This window comes from Falco naumanni, chromosome 4 (assembly GCF_017639655.2).
Source record: "Falco naumanni isolate bFalNau1 chromosome 4, bFalNau1.pat, whole genome shotgun sequence".
In the NCBI taxonomy this organism is placed as follows: domain Eukaryota; kingdom Metazoa; phylum Chordata; class Aves; order Falconiformes; family Falconidae; genus Falco; species Falco naumanni.
Genome location: NC_054057.1, coordinates 9394109 through 9420102, shown reverse-complemented (window position 1 = coordinate 9420102; position 25994 = coordinate 9394109). Strand labels below are relative to the sequence as shown.

The following is a 25994-nucleotide window of genomic DNA, read 5'->3' as shown; positions in this document are numbered from 1 at the left end:
TATTTTACCATTTAAATAAATAATGCACCACACAAATAAGCAAGCCTGAATGCAGAAGTTAGAAATCAAATGCCCACATCTTGCATCTCTTTCCCCCCAAATAAATCCACAATGGATAAGTAGAAACACAGACTTAAAAAATTACATCTCATTACACAACATTTTCATCAAGAGAAGACTCCGTTAAAGAGCATATTTATGCTTTTTCCAGTTGCTGGTTACATTAATCAGCCTGATTTCTATTCTGAAATAGTCAGCTCCTAGGTCTACAATGTTAACATCCAGATAAGAGTAAAGTCAAGAAAGAGATAACTGTAGCTACTGTCCAGTTAGCAACCTATACTGTTCTGCAAGGAAGAAGTAAATTTCAACTACCAAAAAGAACAGAGTAACATTCACAATTCTATATTTAGTACTTTAATTAGTGTTCAAATACTACCCAATAATCTCCATATCAGAAATTTAATCTTCTAAATCTTTAGAGGGAAAAATAACAGTCTGGAGGAACAATGCAACTTTGTCCTTAGTCTGACTGTTGTTATTTCTGAAAATAGCCCACAAGAGATCTATTGCCAACACCATGCAGCAGGATGGAGGCATTTAGAAGAAACAAACAGGAAAGTCTGGTGGAAATCTACATAAAGAAGCAAGATGCCAAAATTAAGATCACTGCAACCCAATCAGTGCCTTTAACAGAACATTACCATCTTAAGGCAGCAGTCAACAAGAGGTCACACCAGAAAGGGTCAAGGGCATCCTGAAACTCCAGTACTGATGAAACCATGGTGAAATGATCACTGTATTTCAGCCCCACACATAAACATAGAGGCCCACCAAAACAGCCAACTTCCCTATTAGTTAACACCGGTTTTCTGAAAAATTAAAAAATAAAATAGCACCCAAAAATTAAAATGTTAATTGACAGAAAGCAAAGTATTATAATTGAAACATATGTCTCAAAGCCTGGGCTGGGGCCACACCACAAGCCTAGGGAGTCTTTCCAACAGCATCCAGGAAACCATCCAATTCTTCCTCAAAGAAATATCCACGGTGGTAACTGATTATTCATGACAGAGAAATGTTTAGATAGCATACGTGCTGGTAACCAACTGACTGCAGTGATATACAGTGAAGCATGTGCCTCAAAAGGTTTCTCCAAAAATTATCTTTCTCAATGCAGAATACATAAAAGCATGATCAAGATCAGGCATATATATATAAGGTTTTGCAACAATAAGGAACTATTTTGCTCATTTCCACAAGTAGCAACCAGCCACACTTTCAATCTTCAGCAAGTTGTTGTTCGTGGGTTTTTTTGGGAAGCTCTGGACTGTAACGTAAAGATTTCCAAATCTGATCTATGTGACTGTGACTCCCATGATCCCAGATCTGTGACCCCCATGGCAAAGTCATGAACTTATGTAACTTTGGACAGAAACAGTGCAGTAACTGAAGAATCTTTCCTTCCCCATTCAAATATTCAGTAATCTAACAGCGAGCAACATCACCAGTGGTAGTTTGCTCCTCAGTACAACATTACCTGTCCCTAAGACACTCATGACATGACTTGACACAGGCCAACTACCAGCTTATTTAGCTTCACACCAAGCAAGGGACTGAAAGCACTTCACAGCATTTCTGAATGATCTTTTTGTCAATGAAGAGGAAAAATATTAACTTTCACTATTCTGTATATCTCAGCAGCTCTTGCCTAATGATGAACTCTCACCTACCTTAAAAGGTGTGACAAGTCCTGGTGATTGAATGACAGTGATTTGAGTTATTCTGGTAGCAAACTCCAAACAATTCCCAGTAGTCCCTCATCTGTGAAATTTCTAAAGTATCATTTCTTTTTCTGCTCCTTCTCAAGATTTACATGCAACTGTTCTGGAACTTGATACACAGGCATAGCATTGACAGTGTACCAATACACCATTCCAGCTGCCTCCTCTGATCATGCCACCACCTTAAAGCAGTTGGAGAGAACCACCTCACAAACGAACAGCTGGCTGATGTTGAACCCTGTGAAGAGACTGGCTAGGCAATGGTCAAAAGAAAACAACTGAAAAAGTACTTTAGTAGGCATTTTTTTAAAAATAAAAAATTGGTCAATCTACCCTGTAGCTTAGCAACACACTTACATTTTTCGTTGATGCTAACCTAGTATTTGGCAGCATCTGCAGAAAAAACACTTATCACCTCTTCTCTTAGCTGGAAAACTCTACTCCATTCTAGCAATGACTAGAAGTTATTCAATTATTCATATCTTCATCATCAGCTACAGCATATTTCAAGATCAAGGCGTAAAACGCTGGTTTTGTGCTCTCTCTTCTGTGCAATTGCTTGACTTCAGTTTAAATGACTACCCAGAGTTACATGGGGAAGAAAATTCCCTATGATTAGAAAGACAAAACTCTTTCACATGAAGGACTGAACCTTCTTGGATTGGTCCAAGACCACAAAATAAACATTCCCAGCATGTACCAACCACCATGAGCATCAGCACCAAGTCCAAAGTACATTTCTTGCTTTTGCTAACCTACACATCAAAATGTTTTTAAAACACTTAATACAAACCAAGACTCTCTTTTGATAACACTTCTTCCCTTGGAAGAGACTGATAGAAGACAGTACTTACTGCACTGCTGGATCACTGCCCAACACCACTATGGGGAAGATGGCATCGGACCTCAGCAGAGAGGCAAAATCCCAGTCCACCTCTGTATTACATTTGTCTGCCAACAGCTGCCACGTTCCTACTGCCCTCCCTACTATTACTAGTGGAAGTTTAGCCCTCTTTTTAAACCATTCACTTCACGCTGTCATTCCAAGGAAGTAAACTCTAAAAAGCTGACAATCGTCTTCACACATGAATCCCTTTTCATTGGCAAATACCTTTGCTGTGCTTTCTGGATACCTGCTTTAAATGACAGGCATGACAGACTTAAAAACTGGTCTAATGTGAAAGACAAAGGGCTGTATCTTTTTTTTTTTTTTTTCCCTATTCAGTTCTATCTTCTACTGTTTTCCACAGCTTTTTAGCCAAAATTGTTTTGAACAGTTGATTGCACTCTATACAGTATACTCCTCCTACCCCTTACAGTAGAAATATACTAAAGAACTACAGCAAATTAGATATGTATGACCTCCCATGCCTGAATCAAGGTTAGCTATCCTCAGGATATTCTTCCAGACATACTCCTGCCACAACTCTTAAAATACTTTCCAATAATTACCCTATAAGTGATGTACGGCTTACTAACTCTATTAATTTATCACTATTTTCAACAGCAGTGAAAAAGGATTCAATATTTGGGAATAGCTCCTAAAATTAACTGAATTGGAAAAGAAAACGCACTACATAGATATTTATAGAAGTGATAAACTGTCTTTAAATCAATATTTTAATCACTGTATGCAGTCTAGTTTAACGAATCAACATGTCTTCACCAGCAATCTGGAATTCACACTCTTCTTTTTTAAGGAAAACAGGAATAACATTCTTTACTTTACAGTTTGCCTTTAGCACCCACATTACCTTGACTACATTATTTGATTCTGCAGTACGCAAAGACAAATCACTGTCTGTTGGAGGAAAGCTCTTCTATGTCACCTTTTTTCTGGAAATGCATGTAAGACAATTAAGAAGCAAACTTATGGAGATAGAATCCATGTTTAGGTTAGAAAAGACCTTTAATATCATCAAGTCCAACTGTAAACCTAACACTGTCAAGTCCACCACTAAACCATGCCCCTTAAGCACCACACCTACGTGTCTTTTAAATACCCTAGGGATGGCGACTCAACCACTTCCCTGGGCAGCCGGTTCCCAGGCTTGACAACCCTTTCAGTGAAGTAAGTTTTCCAAAAATCCAACCTAAACCTCCCCTGGTGCAACCTGAGGCTACTTCCTGTCCTATTGCTCGTTATCTGGGAGAAGAGATAGACACCCCTGTTGCCACAACCTCCTTTCAGGTAGTTGTAGAGAGTGATAAGGTCTCCCCAAGCCTCCTTCTCTCTAGGCTAAAAACAACCCCAGTTCCCTCAGCCACCCCTCATAAGACTTGTGCTCTAGACCCTTCACCAGCTTTGCTGTCCTGCTCTGGACACGCTCCAGCACCTCGGTGTCTTTCTCGAAGCGAGGGGCCCAAACCTGAACACAGAATTCAAGGTGCAGCCTCACCCGTGCCGAGTACCGGGGGGACGATCACTGGCCTAGTCCTGCTGGCCACTCTGTTTCTGATAGGAGCCAGGGTGCTGTTGGCCTTGGCCACCTGGGCACACTGCTGGCTCATGTTCAGCGAGCTGTCGACCAGCACCCCCAGGTCCTTCTCTGCCAGGCACTTCCCAGTCACTCTTCCCCAGCCTGTAGTGCTGCGTGGGGTTGGTGTGACCCAGCTGCAGGACCTGGGACTTAGCCTCATTGAACTTCATCCAGTTGGCCTCAGCCCATGGATGCAGCCTGTCCAGATATCCCTGCAGAGCCTTCCTACCCCCAAGCAGATCAACACTGCTCGAGGGTGCACTTGATCCCTCATCCAGATCACTGAGAAGGATATTAGCCAGAACTGGCCCCAATACTGAGCCCTGGGTGACTGGCCACCAACTGTATGTAACTCCATTCACCACAACTCTTCAGGCCCAGCCATCCATCCAGTTACTTAACCAGCGAAGAGTACCTACGTGGTGTGTGATGACACTCAAGATGATCTGCTCCATAACTTTCCCCGGCACCAAGGTCAGATGGACAGGCCTGTAGTTCCCCAGGTCCTCCATCCGGCCCTTCTTGTAGATGGATGTCACGTTCGCTAACCTCCAGCCACCTCCTGGGTTAGCCAGGACTGCTGATAAGTGATGGGAAGCGGCTCATTGAGCACTTCTGCCAGCTCCCTCAGTACCCTTGGGTGATCCCAGCCAGCCCCACAGACCCGTGTGTGTCTGAAGTGGAACAGCAGGTCACTGGCCGTTTCCCCTTGGATTGTGGGGCTTCATTCTGCTGCCTGTCCCTGTCTTCCAGCTCGGGGGCTGGGTACCCCAAGAACGACTGGTCTTACTGTTACGGACTGAGGCAAAGCTGGCATCAAGTACCTCAGCCTTTCCCTCATCCTTTGTCACCATGTTGCCCCCACATCCAATATGGGATGGAGATTCTCCTTAGCTCTCCTTTTGTGGCCAGTGTGTTTATAGAAACATTTTTTATTGTCTTTGATGGCAGTAGCCACATGAAGTTCTAGTTGGGCCTTTGCCCTTCTAATTTTCTCCCTGCATAACCTCGTGACATCCTTGTAGTCCTTCTGGGTTGCCTGCCCCTTCTTCCAAACTTTATAAACTCTCCCTTTTTGTCCTGAGTTCCAGCCAAAGCTCTCTATTCAACCAGGCTGGTCTTCTTCCCTGCCAGCTCGTCTTCCGACACATGGGGACAGCCTGATCCTGCGCCTTAAGATTTCCTTCCTGAGGAATGTCCAGCCTTCCTGCACTCCTTTGCCCTTCAGGACTGTGTCCGTCTGAGGGACTTTGCCAACCAATCTCCTAAACGGGCCATAGCCTGCCCTCTGGAAGGCCAAGGCAGCAGCTCTGCTGACCCCTCTCCTTCTCTGAGAACTGAAAACTGTTATTTTGCGATCACTATGCCCAGGACGGCCTCCAGCCATCACATCACCCACCAGTCCTCCTCTGCTCGCCAACAACAGGTCCAGTGGGCGCCTTCCTTGGCTGGCTCCCTCCCCAGCTGTGTCAGGAAGGCATCTTCCACACACTCCATGAACCTCCTAGATTCTTCCCTCTCTGCTGTAGTGTATTTCCAGCAGATGTGTGGGAAATTGAAGTCCCCCATGAGAACAAGGGCTAGCGATTGTGGACTTCTCCCAGTTGCTTATAGAATATTTTGTCTGCCTCATCCTGGATGATATTCAATAGAAGTCATAATGGATTAGGTTCCTTTCTCTTTCATAACATGAGGAAGTTTTTAAAAGGTAAAATAATCACAGCTTTCTAAGAGTACTTTCACCTATGCTGTGAAGTTCATTGACAGAGTATTTTGTGGAAAACTTTGTTATGAAAAGATAATATACTGTGAAAAATTTCCTTTAGTTTCTTTTCCTGTTTAAGGAAGCCCACATAACTGATCCTATCTATCTTTTATCATCCCCAAGTCAACAAGCTAAATGCCATACTGTAAAGATGCACACATCTGAAATACTTAAGTTAAATATTATTCCTTCTAAAACATATTTAAAATAAAAATTGAAATATCTGCAATCAATTTTAGGGCATAAAACTATTTATGAAAATTAATTTAAATAAAAACAACAAAAGATAAATCACTCTGTATGTTTGCTGCTATAATCTCAAAGAACTACCAAAAGGGAAAATTAAATGAAGGTACTAAGTGGCATTTCCAAAACAAACAAAAGGAGCTATTTCTTCACAGAGTTAAAAGTCAAGCCATGGAACTCCTTGCCACAAGACATTAAAACTTTACAAAGGTTAAAGTGAGCACATTTTTGGAAGAAAGAGAAAACTGGGGTGGGGGAGCAGGAAGGTTCCTGGATAAAAAGTGATTCTCCTTGCCTAAAAGCTTTCAGATCTCCAGGATAGCATATGAGGGAAATAATGTCACGCACTTCCTCAAACTTCTCCTTAAGAATCATTCCTCAGACAGGCTGGAGAAAGATGACTAGGTTAGAAGTATGTTTGGTCCGAGTCACTGTGGTTGCCATAAGCCTCACTGCCAAAGGTATAAAAAAATCCGAAAGATAGGTCGAAAACCTGGAAATAGTTTGCTCAATGACTTATCCAGCATCTCAGACTGTGACACGCTAAATATCATATCTGATTTTTCCACATTTTTTGACAGGGGGAGTTCAATGACTTTCAAAGTTGTAAACCAACAAAGAAGGCAGGAAGACTTGTTCTTATGTTTTAAATTAAGGAAAAAAGTATGTCTAAAGATATTTTTTTTTTCTTAAGCACAGTTAACAGTTCAGTTTATTATAAGCAATATCTCATGAAATAAATCCATTTTCATTTAAAAATGCATTTTTCTTATTTCTTCCTCTTTTAACATATACCCAGCAAACTTACCCTGTAAATGATGTTATGTTTAAAAAAATTACCTATTGCTATCTTTGTGTACTTATATGAACTGCACATATATTTGATTTGAATTAATTTTATTAGTTTTAAAATAGGAATTTTAGAAGTCCTAAAAATACTTTAATTGATTTTCCATTTTCATGCAAAACTATAAAAATTACTAACTTTGTAAATGTTAAGGTCTGTAGTTGCTTTAAAAAAACGCACAAATGTACCAATTCTGTTTAGCAATAAATAAATACAAAACTACTACAGCAAAAGTACTTCTACTTGAAAACCAACATTTACTATGGACACCACCTTTCTTTGGGAACACAAGAAAGTAAAAACACAACAATTAGCATCCACGTATGTCTAGATGTTCAAACCATGAAGAAATGACCGATTCAAGCTGTACAAAAAATTCCATTCATTTCTGTTACCATCAGATACACAATGCCTAATGAAGCACTCTTTAATAGCAATGCAATTATAATAATACAGATTAGGTCCTACAGCCTGTCCTTTCTATACTGTCACCAGTGGTTGTAGATAATGGACACTGATACAATAACAAAAGCTTCCAGGAAACCAAATTTTAAAAAAAATTGTCTCCCCAGACAACAAGAACACCTTGTCAGAGCTTAGTATGTTTTTCTGGCACCTAGTATCTACTTTCTGGAACTCGGAACAGATGTATTCATGGAGCTTTCTTAAAGTTCACAGATCTAGAGCTGCAACTCTGCAGGTATCTCCGTACTGAAGCCATCTGAGGAAGCAAGGTGACTGTGCTTGGTATTTCCATCTGATTCTTTTCTGATGTACAGGAGCACAATGAAAAAAATAAGTCTGTCTGAACAAGATTTAAAGCAAGAAAACAAAGCTCTTTTAATTCTGGTTTTAGTCATCATGGTCACTTCTCTGATTTGTCTTGAACTAGTTATCTGGGTTAAAATACCACCACTTCCAATGACAAAGATTTCACCTGAAATTCCAAGCCGGGATCACTAATGGAAAAAAGGAAATATATATTAAAAAGCTCTTGAATTTTTTACCTTCCACAGATTGGAGTTGTACATTGTATTGACTCAGAATGTTTAGAATTCAATGCTATTTGGCCGGATTAGGTTAGGAAGATAATGGAAAAGATAATAAAAACTTACTGTATAATTGTTAAGTTATAGCATTCAGTATTTATTAGCAAGTCTTTCAGCACTGTGTGCAAGATGCACCCTTCCGCCAGTAACAGAGACATGGAAGAGAATCAACACCTTTAAGCTGACTACTTGATGCACTCTAATTTAATGTAATCTTAAAATTTTGGCATCCTCTCCCCAAGATGAGCAGAAATGGAATACATGAGTGCTTGCACAACCAGGAATTCCCTCCTCCCTGTCCTTCAGACAACACAAAAAGCTCAACTTTCTATAACTTTTCTTTTCCAAGACATCTTTCTGAGATGACCAATTTAGAAGCTTACAAGAAACGCAGATAGAATGGCATTACATTTTACCACTTTTCCAGTTGGGAAAGATGAGTATTTTCAGGGTAGGCCTGGTTCTTTTGCCTCAGAGAAAAGGGTGGTCCGACTGCACCTAAATGAGACAATGCCTAACAATGCTATTATCAGTGGCATAAAGAAACAGCTGCCTTCCACTAACCCGTCCCAGTTCATTCATTCTTCATCATTCATCCTACTTTCAGCCTTTTTCTACAAACAACCTTGAGCTTTCCAACATTTTGCTCCCACTCCTTCTTGAAAATCACTCCAGTGCTCTTTCTAAATGTTCTCTCCAGTCTTCCAGCTACTTTCCTCTGCTTTAATCTATTTATTCAAGTGTTGCATGCTGAGGATCAATAGGGACTTTGTACATGCAATTATAGTTTTAAATGAAGACTTTCTGAATAAAAGCAGTAGAAGAGTTTAACAAGTGACAAAGTCAACTGATACGGAAGTCTGTCTCCTCTGTAACTTCAGCACTAGTTCCAACACAATCCTCAAAATCTGAGGATGAATACCTTAGAAACAGCTGTTCTTCAGAAAGATGAAAGGAAGCCAGCCTTTCAAGGGTACATTTACACTCACACAGATACGTCACCCCTCATCCTGTTCCCTCAGTGGTTCAATCGATGATATCTGAATGTACATTATGTCAATAAAATTCTAAATAAATCACAGATTTTATCTATTTCATGCATGCAGTGAAAAAGCAGCTTAAAAAATGGGGGAAGGGGTGACTGAGGAAAGTAATTCTCTTTCCAACCTGAGGAAACTTTAGACAAATTTGCCTTTGATAATCGACTGAACAAGCTGCACTGCAAGCATCAAGGGATGGTGCAGGGATATCTAGCAGGTGCTGCAGTTTATCACAAAACCGTCTAAAATAATTGGAAGTGACAACCAGCACTACCACAAATGATTTATTAGTCTTTCACTCAGCTTTTCAGCTTCCTCAGGGCCAGAATAAATAATTTACCAACTCTGTATCTTCCAATCATTAATTCTTCCCTGTGCATCCAAACTACATTTAACTCTGCTGGGTTCAGTGGAATTAAAAACACAATATGAAGACTTCCCCCTGCCCCCCCCAAGTATAGTATTATCTGACTTTATCTAAAAGTAAAATTGTCAATCAAAATTTGTATCGGTGATAGGAGGATTAGAGCGAGCAACTAACACTGCGTTACAAAATATCTGCTGAATAAAATGAAAGTTAAACTGAACAGATATCAACGATGAAATGCTCCCAGGGGGTCAGGCGTGTTCTCAAGATATAAAGAACTGACAGTGTCTGAAGATATTGATTAGCATTGTTTTTCTGATCCATAAACTAATGTTAGTTACAGACAAACATCTTACGTGTCCCACATGGTAGATGCATGATGAAAACACTGGACAGAAAACATTCAGAAAATAAATTAAAAAGGAGATGTGGGCAAAATGGAAGGATTAAGCACGAACAGAATTCTGTTCTGTAAAAAAGCAACACCTTTTGAGGAAATACATTAAAGATACAAGATTTACTAATGCCCTTGTGTTCATATCACAAAAAGCAATTAAAAGAAGAGCATGATACAAGGCAGACTTAGAAACCTGTAGTATAAAATGGCATAAAACCAAAGTACACTTTCAAATTTAAAACAGAATATATAAGGTACCATATTCCTATTAATTATGTAGAGAAAACACAGAGAAAACAAAATCACACCCTAAATCCATTTTTGATGTAAGCTAGTCTTCTCTCATTAAATCAGCATCTATGATTAAAACCAAGATCATTTTTGGTACATAATGTATTGCATTGTTAGAGCAGCATCTGTTTGTTGCACAGCAACACATTTTTCAGCTTTAAGAAACTGTACTCACATAGAGGAAACAATCCGGACTTTGAAGATACAAAAATATTTTTACTTCCTAAAGCATTTTGTACTAAAGGGGTTAATAACATTAACGTGCTAATATTTTGCATTCCAAGAACAAGCTTCAAGCTGTTAGAAACATACAGAAGGAGATTTTCATGGTACTAACAGCTTTCTCTCAGTCCTATGGGACTGAGACAACTCAAACTTTAAGTGCTTAGAAGAAAACCTCTGTAAAGCTACAAAGGCTAATCAATAGGGCTTTCACCAAATGATAATACAGTCTGAAATGAAACAAATTGCCCATAACAAAAATGCCTTACCCTTTTTCTCATCATTAATCTCAATATAAAGTACAGTATGAACTACAAATCCAAAACAGCTGACATACATATATGTTTTCACACAACTTTTAACACAAAAAAAAATTCACAAATACAATAAATTTAATATTATTTATTTGAAAGCAATTAATCATCCTCTGTATTTCTGAAACATCAATTATTCTTTTTAGTAAGACTGTAAAATCTGTATTCCAATTTTACTGCACAGTAGGGTATTTCCTTCCTTCATTTAAAAACAGATCATCATCTGCTGTAACCAACCAAGCACAAGCTGAACCCAACCTCCTGAAATTTTCAAGAGAATGGACACTGTTATAAGACCTGCATTTTTTAATCACTATGGCAAGGGATGCTCTAAAACAATCCCAAATCTAAAAACTCTGCAATATTGAAAACAGAACAAAACTTTGAGAAACTAAATCACAGGCAAAGTATCGATATCTATACTATCCTCAGCAGCTGGGCCAAAAAAGACTTCAAAGAACTCAAGTCTTAGTAGACAGAGGGAACATACTTTGGGAATATAAAAATATAAAATAAATATAAAATAAAATAAAAATATATCTTTGGGAAGATAAAAATATACTCGATCCCAGCATCTGATCACTAAGGAAAAAGTTATTTGCCCTTGAAGTCAGTTATCTAGATTTATACGAAAGTACGTACCTGTGGTCAGATTTTAAAAAATTACTAAGTACGTTGCCTGTTGCTCATACAACCGGGACATGGGTCCTATAAATAAAGAGATCCAGGAAGCTTTTTTTTTCATTTAACTTTTGATGCCAACTTATTATGGCATCTGTCTTGAACAAGTGCATAGACTTTTTGACTTGGAGAAAAATGGATTTGGATACCAATTCCCTTAATAAAAGTATCGAATGCAAGTATACAGTGAAGTTTTATTGCTGTACAGGTTTCCTTGTAAGTTCAAAAAAAGCCCCAAAACCCAAACACAAAAAACTTATGTGTCCAGACTTCGCTTCCTGAGTTTTTTCATGCTATTATGCAAAAGTGTTCCAAAGTGATACCTAGTAGCAGAAAATAATAGGCCAATGTAGAGGTTGAAACAGTTTTGGTAAGAAAACAAGATGCAATACTTGATCCTTTTCTGATTAAAATCTAAGTACAGCTGTTGATCTAATCAGGAACTTCTCAAATGACATCTCTCACATTTTAAGTATTAAATTTTCTTCAAATGTTAAAGTAAAAAAGTGCAGAGTATCCTGGCTTCAGCTAGGATAGAGTTAGTTTTCTTCTTAGTAGCTAGTATGGTGCTGTGTTTTGGCTCTGGTGTGAGAACAATGCTGATAGCACAGTGATGGTTCTAGTTGTTGCTGGGTGATGTTTATATATATTAATCAAGGACTTTTGGGTTTCTTGGGCCCTGCCAGTGAGAGGGCTGGAGGGGCACAGGAAACTGGGAAGGGACACAGCCAGGACAGGTGACCCAAATGAACCAAAAGGCTATTCCATACCATGGGACATCATGCTTGGTATATAAACTGGGGGAAGAAGAAGGAAGGGGTGGAACATTTGGCATTATGGCATTTGTCTTCCCGAGTAACCCTTACGTTCAATGGAGCCCTGCTCTCCTGGGGATGGCCGAACACCCGCCTGCCAGTGGGAAATAGTGAATGAATTCCTTGTTTTGCTTTGCGTACATGTGCGGCTTTTGCTTTACCTATTAAATTGTTCCTATCTCAACCCTTGAGTTTTACATTCCTTTCTGATTCTCCTCCCCATCCCTCTGGGTGAGGGGGAGTGAGCGAGGGGCTGTGTGGTACTTGGTTGCTGGCCGGGGTTAAACCATGACACTGAGATTAAAAATTAGGGGTGAGAAGTATTAAACCCAATGAGGAAAGTAAACCAGCCTTAATTTAAACAATTAGAAAGTGTCACTGAAATCTTCACTGCCTGCACAAGAATTCCAGGTAAGTGTATAAGAAATTCTCATACACAATTCTCAGTGCATAAGAAACTAACTGCATTTCTTCACATGCTTATCAGTTCTGGGTCTATCTACAGTCAGTATGTCTGCTTTTAAGAAATGTCCCGAGGGAGAACTGGGTAAATTTATAATTGTATTTACCCCCAAAGAAGAATCATGTTAGCAAATGTCAGTTTTGACAAAACAGCCTCACCTGGGGCACAGGTTCACAGATTTTCTCACTCTTAGTCACTCATAGCGTGATTTTTCACCTCCATCAATCTACTTTCCTTTTCTCACATTTTTTCATCACAGCTATTTGTACATTCTGACAAAACCTTGAGATGAGGAAGAAGAAAGGAACACTCAAGTTTTATCTCCATTTTCCATTCAGTAAAACTGTCATCTCCACTTTACCAAAAGAAAGTGAGGCAGAAGAGGGCTGTAGAGCACATGTGGCAGTGAGTTAGGAACCAAACTTGGTATCTTCTGACTCTCACAGCAAGGCTCTCTGTGGTATACAAATCAACAACGCACCCACCATTACCATTTTGGGAGGAAGCATAGGTTCAACCTCCTGCACTTTAACCTGAGCTACCAAAGACCCTTCTCTGACCACCATCCACAAAAAATAGCAACCAGAGGTAACTACAAGGTATGGAAGGTAAAACAAAGTTACGAATCCTGCTAGGTACATTTCTGAATAGGAAGCTTAAACAAGAAATTTTCAAAGGACTACAACAAATGAGACACTTCTGTTTAGGAAAATGCTCATACGAGTTGTTTTCCTTCCAAAACCAGTGCTTGCAAATAATTTTAAGCAAAAATACCAACTATAAAACAATGTCTGTAAAAATCCATGCAAGCTATTAAGAATCAGACCATTTCTTGATCTGATTCAGGGTTGCAAACCAAAGTCTGGACTGTCACTAGATGTTGAATTGACCTCCGAGTCATCTGAATTAATTGTCATAAAGGCTTCAAACCACCTGAAGACTGCGGGGAAAAGAAAAAAAAACCCAAACAAAACCAAAACCAAGCAGCTCACTCCCAGATGTTTCATTAGTAAGTCAACCACACCAACTTAGAAATACTTGGGGGGGGGGGGGGGGGAGTAAAAATAACCCATTTTCCACCTCCTCTTGAAGGAGACTTTTGTTTGTTTGATTTTTAGTTTTAACATGCAAGTCACTCAGCTAGCCAGTCCAGTCAAGCCAGAAACATGTAAAAGTCTGATTCTGAAGAAAAATTTTCATTATCACAACTCAGAGATGAATGCAGACATTCAGGTCTATGCTCCTGTAAAGTCTTCTTTTCTTCTACACATAAGGATCATCCTCAAAGACTGAAACAGAAATAAATTGAGATAAGATAAGAAGTGACATTATCTAAGGGAGTAAAAGAGGTTTATTAAGTAGTAGTAGAAACAGGCCTCATTCATGTTGCCCACATCCTGGGGGATGTATAGCCCATCCCTGAAATAAAACAGCCATTTTGACCAACACCAGCATAGGCTATGGTCTTTTCAGTATTCTGCACAAAGAAGTGCTATGCAAACCACTTCATTTTGCTATTTCATAGAACAAATAAAAGGCATAATAAGTGTGCAGTGAAAAATCATACTGTATGTAAAGAAATTCCCAGTCTTATGGGTATGTAATCAGCATAACAAAGGAGCATGAGAGAAAGCAACTCAACTTCTAATCACGTTTTAGCTAACAGGTTGGTAGACACAACCATATGGAACAAGTAACGCCTCTTGTACTGAATGAATGGAATGCACTTCAGCTGTCTTTGCTGTTTTTAAATTATTAAGATTACGAGCACACTATCTACTTGAGAACAATGTCAGAAAGCTAGAACATTGCAACTTCTGAAGCTCAAATATCATCAAATGCAAGGTCTCCGGCATGTTCCATCTTACTCTAAAAATTTCCAAAAAGAAAATAAATAAAAGAGAAATCACTAAACATCAGTTGTAGTTCCAACAACAATATATGTATAATATCTAATTGAAGGTAAACGATTGAAAAAAGACTGCATATTAGAAAACAGTCAGTAACAAAAATGAAACCTTGCATCATGGGACTTTTGGCAATTCTTCCATATGACTCCTTCCTCCTCCAGTCTTCCTTCCATATCTTTAATCATCTGTTAGTAGAAATTTTTGTGGAAACGGTTGTCAAAAAGAAACAGTGAGGATGATCACGTTTTCACAGAAGCACTGTTAATAACACACAAGGAAATAAATACTTCAGTTGCAATTTTCTAAGCTTTTTAGCAAAATATTCACTAATCTCTTGCTTCATATACAGTATCTGGAGACAAGATCTCCTGCCCAAAACCCTTCTACCTAATCAGGCCAATGACCAATTCCTAATATCAGACAAGAAAGTGCTGAGTTTTTTTCTAACCTATTTACATGTTCTACCCCTTCTCCCTTTTGAAAAGGAACTATTTCTCTTACTTTTAACAACTTAATCTACAAGTAAAACAATCCCTTGGGTAACACTCCCTATGACTCCCCTCACATTAGCAGATCTTGGTCCTCACGGTGTACTCTAACCATGCTAGTACCTGTTTGAGAAACAACACAGCATAAAATAAGAAATCCAGAGGTTTTCTGGAGTGCGTTGACAACAACTTTATGACACAAATTACCAAGAAGCTGTTGAGAGGGAGGCTTTCCGCTGGACCTCATACTTACAAACAAGGAATAACTGATCAGGGATATAAAAGCTAGAGGCAACATTAGCTGCAGTGACCATAAGATGGTGGAATTCAGCATCCTGAGAGGAGGGAAAAAAGCAAAAAGCAGGATCATAACCCAAGACTTCAGTAGAGGAGACTCTGAACTGTCCAGGGATCTGCTCGGAAGAATCCCATGGCAGACTGTTGTGGAGAGAAGGGTCCAGGAAAGCTGACCAATTGTCAAGGATGTCCTCCTTCAAGCTTAAGAATGGTTCATCCCAAAAAGCATGAAAACAAGCCAACGTGGTAGATGACCTCAATGGATGAACAAGGAGCAGCTGGCAGAACTCAAACACAAAAAGGAAGTGTACAGGAGATGGAAGCAGGTACAGGCAACCCAAAAGGAATACAGAGACATCGTCCAGATATGCAGGGATGGGGTTAGGAAGCCAAAGCCCAGTTGAATGTGGCAAGGGATCTGAAAAGCATCAGGTATATCAGCAGCAAAAGGAAGATGAGGGAATGTGTGAGTCTACCGCTGAAGTGTAAGGCCAAGATCCTCAATACTTTCTTTGCTTCAGCCTTTACTGGAGGGATGAGCCTTCAGCAATCCCAGGTTCATGAAACCAGTGTGAAAGTCCAGGGCACAGCAGACTGATCCAGGTGGAGCAGGATCAAGTTTGGGAATATTTAAACAAACTGGATGCACACAAGTCCACGGGTCTTGAAGGGATGGACTCACAAGTGCTGAGGGAGCTGGCTACTCTCATTGCTAGGCCACTCACAGTAATCTTGGAAAGGGCAGGGTCCTAGGGACTTGAGCAAACCAAATGCCCTTGAAGGAGAGCAAGAGGGAGGATCCATGGAACTACACACTGGTCAGCCTCACATCTATCACCAAAAAGAATTACCTTATGTGCCACACTACAGGCTGGGGGCCAAGCATCTGGAAAGCAGCTTTGCAGAAAAGGACCCAGGCATCCTAGTGGACACCAAGTTGGCCGTGAGCCAGCACTGTGTCTTCACAGTAATAAAGGCCAAGACCATTAGGAAGACAATTACCAGAAAGTCGAGGGAAGTAATTATTCCCCTTTAGACAGCCCTGGTGATACACTTGTGGGGTACTGCATGCAGTTCTGGGCTCCACAGAATGAGAGACACGAATCTATTAGAGTATGTCCAACAGAAGGCCTGAAAGATGATTAAGGGTTTGAACTATAAGAAATACAAGCAGATGCTGAGAAAGCTGAGATTGTTTAGCCTCGAGAAGAGAAGGCTCAGGGGATTTCATCTATTTCTACACATTTCTGATGGGAGGGAGTACAGAAGATGGAGGCTGACTCTTCTCAGTAGTATCCAGAAAACAAAAATTAACCGGTACAAATACAAGAAATCCCATTTAAAAATAAGAAAAAAAAAAAAATTACCGTGAGGATAATCAAAGACTGGAACAGGTTGTCCAGGAGTTGTGCAGTTTCTACCTTTGCAGATATTCAAAACCCACCCAGACAATGTCCTCAGTTCTAGCTGACCCTGCCTTGAACTGACGGGTTGGACTAGATCATCTCCAAAGGTGCCTTCTGACCTCAACTATTCTGTGGTTTTGTAATTTGATTTATGGGAAACCATAAACATTTTTGCTCAAGTAATTTGTATTAAACAAATATTTATACATCACTAGTGTTAATTATATAGAATCAGCAATAGGACTTTAAATAGCTTGTAAATGTAGGTCTTCCCAAATCACTGTATTAACCATATTTCTTCAAACATTTAGTCACATGCATTTTTCTGTTTTCTGGGTTTTTTTAAGAATCAAAGCATCATGTGAACAAAACATGGTACTTGATAGCATGATCTTAATGAAATAACCATATAAAAATATTTTTTTTAAGTCAAAACATACACACACATTGACACTGTGTACTGACACACACATTGACACTTAACTTGAATTTAACTAGAGCATGAGTTTTGAACACAAGAGAATTTGCACATGCACTCATGTTTGTGCCAGAAGAGCACAAGAACTGCAAAGAAATCTTTTGTAGGAAAAAGTTTTGGTAAATGTTGAGAAGCAAAGCCTTACAAGGCAGGTAAACTAATGAAGGTATATATGAGTAAAATTACAACATCGACATTTTAATTTCTATACTCAGGACGCCAACTAAGCCTTGCAAATTACACAAATTTTTACCTTAAACAACTTTGGAACACTGAAGAAACAATGTATCGCAGGGAATTTACTTAAGAAAACTCTATCATACTGAGCCAAATGTCTCTTTTTTCAGACAATATGAGGGAAGGGGGGGTGTCTGCATTAATTTTTTTTGTACCTATGAGTTTTTTAAATGATGATGTACTTTCTGGAGAAGATCAACAAAAGTAGAAATGAGTAAATCAGAGTTAGAAGTAATCAAACATGTTATAATTTGCACTCCTACTGTTGCAAAATAAAGCAAGATAAACTTCAGAAACAGTAAGCAATTATTACCCTGTGCATTTTATGCTCCTGGTAGCAGTAGTTTTTAACACCATGCCTAGGCACTGGCTCACGACTGCCTCCTATCCCTTTTAACTGTCTTTTTATCAGTCCTTCCTTGAACTAGCACTAATGTAGTCAGATCAGAAAATTAATAAAGATTACAACTAACATAGCAGAAGAATGCATGGATACACACGCAACAGTCGGCATTAAAGTGGTAAGAACATGTGACTAGGGAAAGGGGCTTAGCAAGGCCACCTTCTCCAGTTTCTGAAGCGATTCTCCCAATCCATCACCCTTACTATGCTTCCATTTATATTGCAGAGCACCATTTATTCCAACAAAAACTAGACTAGCTGTCCCACAACAAGGATGACTGAAAAAGCAGTTCATGTTGATCTAGATAAATGTTCATATTATGCATATCATCTATATTTCCAGCTAAGGCAAATTCTAGTCACTCAGTAGTAGCCAGAGTATTTATTTTTTTTTAATCACTTGCCCACATAAACTGCTTTGGAGTTGCCAAATAAGACTGCAAACTGACAGCAAGGTGCACAATCTCTGCTATAATATGGTCTCTATAAAACATGCAAAGAACCAAGAACCTCTGGCTCACTTCAGTATTTAAATGTCTTAAGAGAAAAAAACAAAAAACAAACAAACAAAAAAAACCCCAAACAAACAAAAACCAACCAACCAAACAAACAAAACACCAAAAGACTTTCCTTTTTACTTTTAAAAAAATCAGTTTTTCTAAAAGATTTTCCAAAATTTCCATTGGCAATGATTATGAAAGCTGAGGTGTATCTCTCCCCAAATGGCAAACTCATACTTTACTGTTTCGCTACTTAGCAATATTACTTTCCCAAGGTCAGCTTAATCCTGTAATTAATAGGTTTACATCATTAACAGCCTCTTGTTCTCATTTAGAGCATTTTGCCACATAATTTTTTCATAGTGTTAGTTCACAAAGCAAAATATCTCCCTTATTGTTTCTGAACGTTTCTGAACTCTGCCCTGTCCCAAGCCACCACCAACAGCTTCACCTTGATTCTCACAAGACAAGTGAACGTGGTTAACTCAGTTCAAGGTCAGGATTCTTTGTCCCTAAGAATTACGGGTGAGATTGAACTTTCCTTTGGAAAGTAAATCTCAGTTGCCCTTTTTCTATAGTGCTGATAATATGCCTTAAAAGAAGACACCCAGACCAGTCCTATGGTCAACACTACCCAGTGATTTTAAAAATCACCCATTTGAATTTACTGCAAGAGGAAGTCAGAAAAGAAAAAAAGAAGAGATCTTTCAAAAACAGCTGTAGCATGTAAAAGAAATTATCATGAGTGACTGCAGGGAAAACATCAGCAATAGGTTTTCAATAAATCTGGCTTGGGTCACTGAAAAGAAAACAGGCAGGTGCTAGGCTGCCCAGCCCAGGTCACTGCAGGGAGAACAACTGCTGGTTACGTGAGTCTTGCCTGGGACACAGAAGTGGTACTTGATTCTACCTAGCAATTTTTTAATACATGCTTGATGATTTTAGTATGGGAAAAAAGCTGCAAAATAGGTAAGGGGTTTTTTTTTTGTGGGTGGAGCTATGATAAATTAAGCCATTTATTTAGTAACAATACTTGGTTTTATTCTCTTTTACATGTAGTTGTACACCCAAGAAAAAGAGTACAAATGTTGACTTGCTACACATATCTACATCTGAAATAGAAATAAGAGTTTCTGAAGTGCTCTACCAAGTTATCAATATTTTAACAGCTCTTAAAAGCTGGTTTATAGTAATGCAGATACTTTCAGGACCGTAGGGTCTACATTCGCTCCATATTAACTATAGCATATCTTAAGATACTTTGCTCTCACATTCATACGGGGGTCAGAACACAGAGTGTCTTCTGATCATTATATCCACAATCATTTTAGCAGAGAGTTAAAGAACTTTTTATAACCCACCAAACAGTTTTCAAATTGACTTAAAGAGTTGTTCATCCACCCAAGGTTTTTATTAAAACCTCTACCATTGTAATTTGTGGATTTTGTTACAGAGAACTGAACTCACAGTACAGATCCTGGTAAGCAGAAGTTTTTAAAGTGAATTTTTCCATGATTGCCCAGCTCCCTGTTTCATGACTCATGCATTCCTTCCAATTATATTATTCATCACTCCTTTTCATGAAGGCAAGAAATTCTAAATGATTACCATCTTGATTTGTCTGAGCACAGAAAAAAATATCTTTAGAATCAATGGACAACTCTACTCAATAGATCAGCTACTTATTCAAAATATGTTTCACTGAAAATGCAGAATATGCCTTCAGATGTGCCTGTAGTTTTACTAATTGTTCTAAGAATGTACTGCATGCACATGCATACAATAACATCTCTCTCTAAGAAACAGTCTCAAGAGTAATACTGTAGATTTTAGGTGATTAAAGAGAAAAAAAAAGACTTTTTTTCAGGTTGTTACCAAATATACTTATTACTCCCAAGTTATTTTTACATTCACTCCCAGATAGCGTGTGTATTTATTAAGAACAAGTAGGCATAGCAAGCCAAATAGAACTCTTGATAAATTGCGAGTGAAAATGTTAAGAAAATTATTTTTTGAACCAATTAAAGAAGCGATAACTTTAATAGTTATTTAATAGAGATAAAGAAGACATACCATGGCAAGGAGTTGCATAGTACAGAAAGAAAAGCAGTTCTGTATAGAAACAGAAAAAAGTAAATCTATCTAGTCAAATAATTGCAACCATTTAATTTGTTGGCTGCAAATCAGAAGAAATTTCAAAGAGCTTATACATCAGGTTTCTAGATCACTCATATGCACCAACTATATCTGTACCAATAGATACCATAATTCCAAAAGGACTTAATTCTTGCTTACCTGAATCCACAGATCTTATTGATTTCATGTTAAAACTTACAGTACAAAAGTTGTTTTGCAGTATGAATCTAAAACCTCCCAACTTTTCTATGAAATGCTAGAAATGACATAAATATGATAAAATGGGACAATTCCAGATGCCTAAGGTCTTTGAAAATTCTGGTCAACTGAAATATGGCAGTTACACACACACACACTCACAAGAAGCAATATAAACAACAACCAGAAAAAGGAGAATAACAAAGCTCATTGCATTTTATATCTTTTGCTGTTTTTGCAACCACTATAAGGGATGTTTTTAATGTTTGTTGATCCTCACAACAGAGTAAGGAACATTAAATCCAGCTATAACCATATGTCAAATGCAAAAGCCTGGGATAAAGAAAATAGTCTAAAATTAGTGTTTACTAAATATAATGTTGTAAGAGAATATATTCATCAACTTCAGTGCCACTATCAGCTTGTCGTAAGTTACACTCAAATGTTTACAGATCAGAATTTCAGCTGAAAGGAAAAACATGTTTCAGTAGAGACAAGTCACCACACTAGGCACAGCCTTCTTCACTGAACTTCTTGCATCTTCACTGTATTGCTGACAAGATGTTAGAGACTCTTTGTTTAAGGCTCTTTCTGGTAGGCATCTTAACAATTCTGATAAGACCGCATGGCAGGATAGAGTATGCTGGTGGTATTCCACAAGTGTGCAAAATTCATAAAAATAAGGGTATGTTACACTAACAAAATCGATTTTTATGTTCTCTCAGCATTGGAGACAGAGTGAAGTATGCATGAACAAGACTAAGCTATTCTGACTACCACCTTGCTAGTAAGTTGCATCTGAGGTAATGTGTATTGCTAGTATAAATAAACTGGCAGAGTGCTCCTGATATAGACTTGTCCTAACTCATCAAAACACATTTAAATGAAAAGGAGAATTATCAAAATCTTTCTGGAATTGAGGTAGAGAAACTCAATGAGCTACATGTCTGAAGCTGCTGGTCATCTTTTAGGTGCTACTCATTTTCCTGCAGTTAACACACATTCAAAAAATCCAGCAAATATTGAAGTTTATATAATATTCTACCATTACTGAAATACAACTAGTTACTGTAATTCCCATGAGGACTTTTTTCACTGCCTTCAAAATAGGAGGCATTTCCTCTCCAGGAAAGGTCATCGTGATATGTGGATAGTTTATATCAGATGACTTTATGAAAATCATATGGAAGAAATGAGAAGGGGAGATATTGTGAACCCAAAAAATATTAGATTGCAGTTTACACCATAAACATCTGAGAGCACGCTTTGCATAAAAATACAAAACAATGAAAATAGTGCAAATAGAAAAGCTATGTGTGTGTGTAGCTAGTAATAAAGCTACTTACTGTTAAAAGGCTTTCATAGAACAGGCTGCTGCAGTTCAGTATTCAAGTTAAAATTCACAACTTACTATGTGAATGTTTAACCATGCAGCTGTAATATCTTCTAACGTTCTTTCAGATAAAATTGTAACATCTTTCATACAATGAAAGTTATGTATATAGATGTACAAATGCATTGTATGGAGGCGGGTATTTTTATAATATATTAGGATGATTCACCTCTGCTGTTGCTTTCAGATGTCCAAAACAAAAGACCCTGTGCATCTTAATAACCCACTGTTGATACTAATATTATGCCTGTGTGTTTCTGTCATCACACTCTCGCTTCCCATGGTTACACTACTTCCTCTCCAATTCCCATTTTTCTACAGCTCCTGTCTCCATATGGGATCCTTAGTTCATGTCATGAACAACTGCTTGCTCCTTTTTGACCATGCTATAGAACACATTCCCAGACCTAGCGTGGTAACATCTTGCTGGCTGTACCTTCTTCTACTTGTGGACATCTTCTCTAGACACTGCTGCAAAGATTTTTCTACCTCTACTACCTTGAGGTTTTTTGTTTTGTTGGGTTTTTTTTAGCTAAGGTCTTACTACAATCCATATTTTACGTCAACTTATATTTTAAATAATGTTTGAATCACTTCTTTTCAAAACATCATGCTTTCATCACCGTCAGCTCTGATCAATCCTACATTCTTTAACACAGACTTCCAAAATGCATTGCAAAGCAGCTTCCCTACAAAGTGAAACAGCTTGGATATTCTTTTTACAAAGCCAATGCACGTGTTTGGTTCCAAATACTGGAGTATTTCTCTAGTAATTCCTTCAAAGGACTTTTTAATACTCGCAAAGTTTGATTTGAGAGAGTGCTGACCCCTATTCTGTGAAGCAAGTTAGCGTCATGAGGATGACAAAATCAAGTCTTATTGTGGCAAGAAGAAACATCATTTAGTGTCAACAACACACTGCTATTGATTTGAACTCCTCCTTGCCTCACGGGTGAAATAACAAGCTCCTACACACAGACTCTCTAAGCATACCAATAGAGGAAAGAGGCAAGAAAAATACTAAAAATGGCTGTATTAAAGATACAACAGGAAATATATGACTCATGAGATGAAAATTCTTTTATCTGTATGGAATAAATTGAAGAAGAGCTTAATATGGCTTCTGCGATTTCTATGGAGTTAGATTAGAACAGAAATACACCTACCAATAATACACCAGATTTAGGCTTCTCAACCAGCACTCCCTGTGAAACAAGTCAGCTTCATTTTCATTATCTAATACTTGACTATTCAAGTTTTTAAAATGACACCTTATTTTAGCATCCTGGTTGGCCGTTTCAGTGTAAAATGGGGAACTGATAGAGCATACAGGGTGGATTATCCTCTCACATTACTGGCAGGATCTCTTTAAAACACAGCTAAGAAACAGTCTGTCAACACAGATAGGTTCACTTCTTTTATATTTTTGAACAACGGACTGCAATTTTAAGAAAAAAATCCATATTTTCTTAAGGGATAAAAAAAAATAAAACCATAGTTAGTCATGCAACATCAATATAAATACCACTTTGCACATTAATAGTCCTTTTCTAGAACTTAAAGCCATGCCTTTAAGCAAATTAGGAAAACAAAAATTGTAGTGAGTTTAAATACTACTTATGTTGTCTAATTGCACCCAGAATTTAAGCTCATTTCAAACACTTTTGTAGCACCAAAGTTAGCATGCTAGAATTCCACAGTCCACCTCATAAAACGTGGAGAAAGCAATACACAAGGCATAAAAAATTATTTCAAGATAACTTCTTTTTAAAAATACTGAAGTATAGGGAACAAAGCTATTTTCATTCCACATCCAGAAAATGGATGAGGTGTGAAAGAAATCTCTTGTTTAATGTGACCTTTGGCTGTACTTTCACTTGTCATCATTATGAAGTAGCTACTTTCAGTGCCAACACATAAGCTGCGTTATATTACCCTATAACAGTAGTAGCACGTCTTTCAGGAAGTGTTTCATACTCCAAGAAACTGGTGGCAGAATGCATTGACAGCACTTACCTTTGTAACTGCTTATAATAGGTCTTACTCAACAATAAGACCTCATTTACACAAGGAAATAAGAGTGACTGTACTAAATTTCATAGAGCATGTCGCATAAACTAGTATATGTTGAAGAACTCCCTTGGAGTTCTCAGCTTCAGTGAAAACATTCAAATAAGGAGAAATGCAAATTTCAGATTGGAACTCTGCCCCAAATAATAATATTCAGAGCTTTGTTACTGTGCACAGACCAAAAATACTGCATCGTTAAGATCTGCAACATACTTTTCTTAACGTATGTAATTAAGAAAATATTTCTGGAAAGCAAATGAATTTGAAATTCAAGTAAGATTAATAGAACAAATATGAGAAATTTACGTTTTATACTATGGTAGCAAGCTGCAGAATAAAAATCAGAAGCTATCATTATCCAAAGCTGTTCATCTAACACAGTGGAGAGAAAAAACCATTGATACATACTGTACACACATTTTTATCCATGTATATAAATCAAAGGAAACAGCTTCCTTTAAGGCAAGCATATGAAGATACTAAAGCAAGATACAAATTAAATATTCATACATTCAATATTTCAAAATAAGGAATTTGGATACACACATGCATAATTTAAGTTCTATAGTGAAACCTGTCTACAGAGGCCATTTCTACTGTATTTCAACAGCACTGAAACTTGAAATGTACAATGCAGCCTTTCCATGCTGTGTTAAAACTTTAAAGTATATAGCAATTCATTTCAAGCGCTAAACATAGAATAAAGGCCACGTTCTGCACACGGCACTTTTGCAGCGGAACTGCTGCTTTGCCCTCTTCATTTCAGCTCTGAGACAGGGCTGTCAGTCATACTGCTCTCCTGCAAGGTGCCGTCTGACCGCCCAGCAAGTTCCCTCACTGGGAACTGAGGTCAAATGGGCAACTTCAGCTAAGAGGCTCACTGGTCCTGAAAAACCCACTGGTCAGTATTGACACCGAGTCAAATTCTGATCGCAGGCACCTGTTTTAAACTCCACAGAGCTGGTGCTCATAGGTAAAGCCTAAAATTGGCCCCTTACCTTGCTTTTATACATTCACCCAAGCCTCTCTGGAGTAAAAGATGAGATTTCAGACCTTTTTAATTGGCAAAAGAAAGCAACGCAAAACCAGCCTTCACAACAATATGTTTTGCAGTAGGAATGATTCTTTGTGAACACAGAACCTGAGAGTAGTTTACATACAACACAGACATGTTACATTTTCAGAGATTATAAATTCCTATGCACACAAAAAAACTGTGGTGAAAAAACCCACCCTACCACCCACCTTCCAACCTCAACACACACCTTCTTCTGCATGTGCCTGAAGATACCACCATTCCTCCCCATATATTTAAAACCTTGCTGCTAAAAAGGAACTCTCCACATGAGTTATTAACGTGAAGATACTATTTTCTTATTAGAAGTTAAATGTATTAGTTCAAATATCAAGAGTCTCATTTTAAAAACATCCATTTTATTAGCAGAAAAATATCTCAAGTTAACTTTAAGAATACTTAAAGAGTACTTACATAAGAGGAAAACAGAACTACTCTATTTCTACATGTTTTAAAGTAAACATTTATCTTTGCTTCTTAAAGGTCATTCATTTGATCTTGAGACATCTATGAAATTATAGAAGCAAAAGCTAAATAAGTAGAAAAGTGATATTAAGCAATATAAAGCTAAGCAAAATTAGTATCTACATGGTAAATTACTTCATTGAAAACCATCTATGGATTCTGCAAAGAATATACTTTT

At 38.1% G+C, this 25994-nt stretch overlaps 1 protein-coding gene across 4 annotated transcripts in view; it reads right to left on the bottom strand.

Moving 5' to 3' along the window:
* Positions 1-25994, bottom strand: part of TBC1D5 (TBC1 domain family member 5) — a 326354-nt gene that overhangs the window by 270615 nt on the left and 29745 nt on the right. The window contains exon 3 of one of the 4 annotated variants that reach the window (XM_040593276.1): positions 14780-14856. The exons of the other annotated variants lie outside the window; for them this stretch is intronic. The gene's annotated coding sequence lies outside the window, so the exon portion shown is untranslated. The remainder of the gene's footprint in view (positions 1-14779; positions 14857-25994) is intronic. 4 annotated transcript variants of the gene reach the window in all.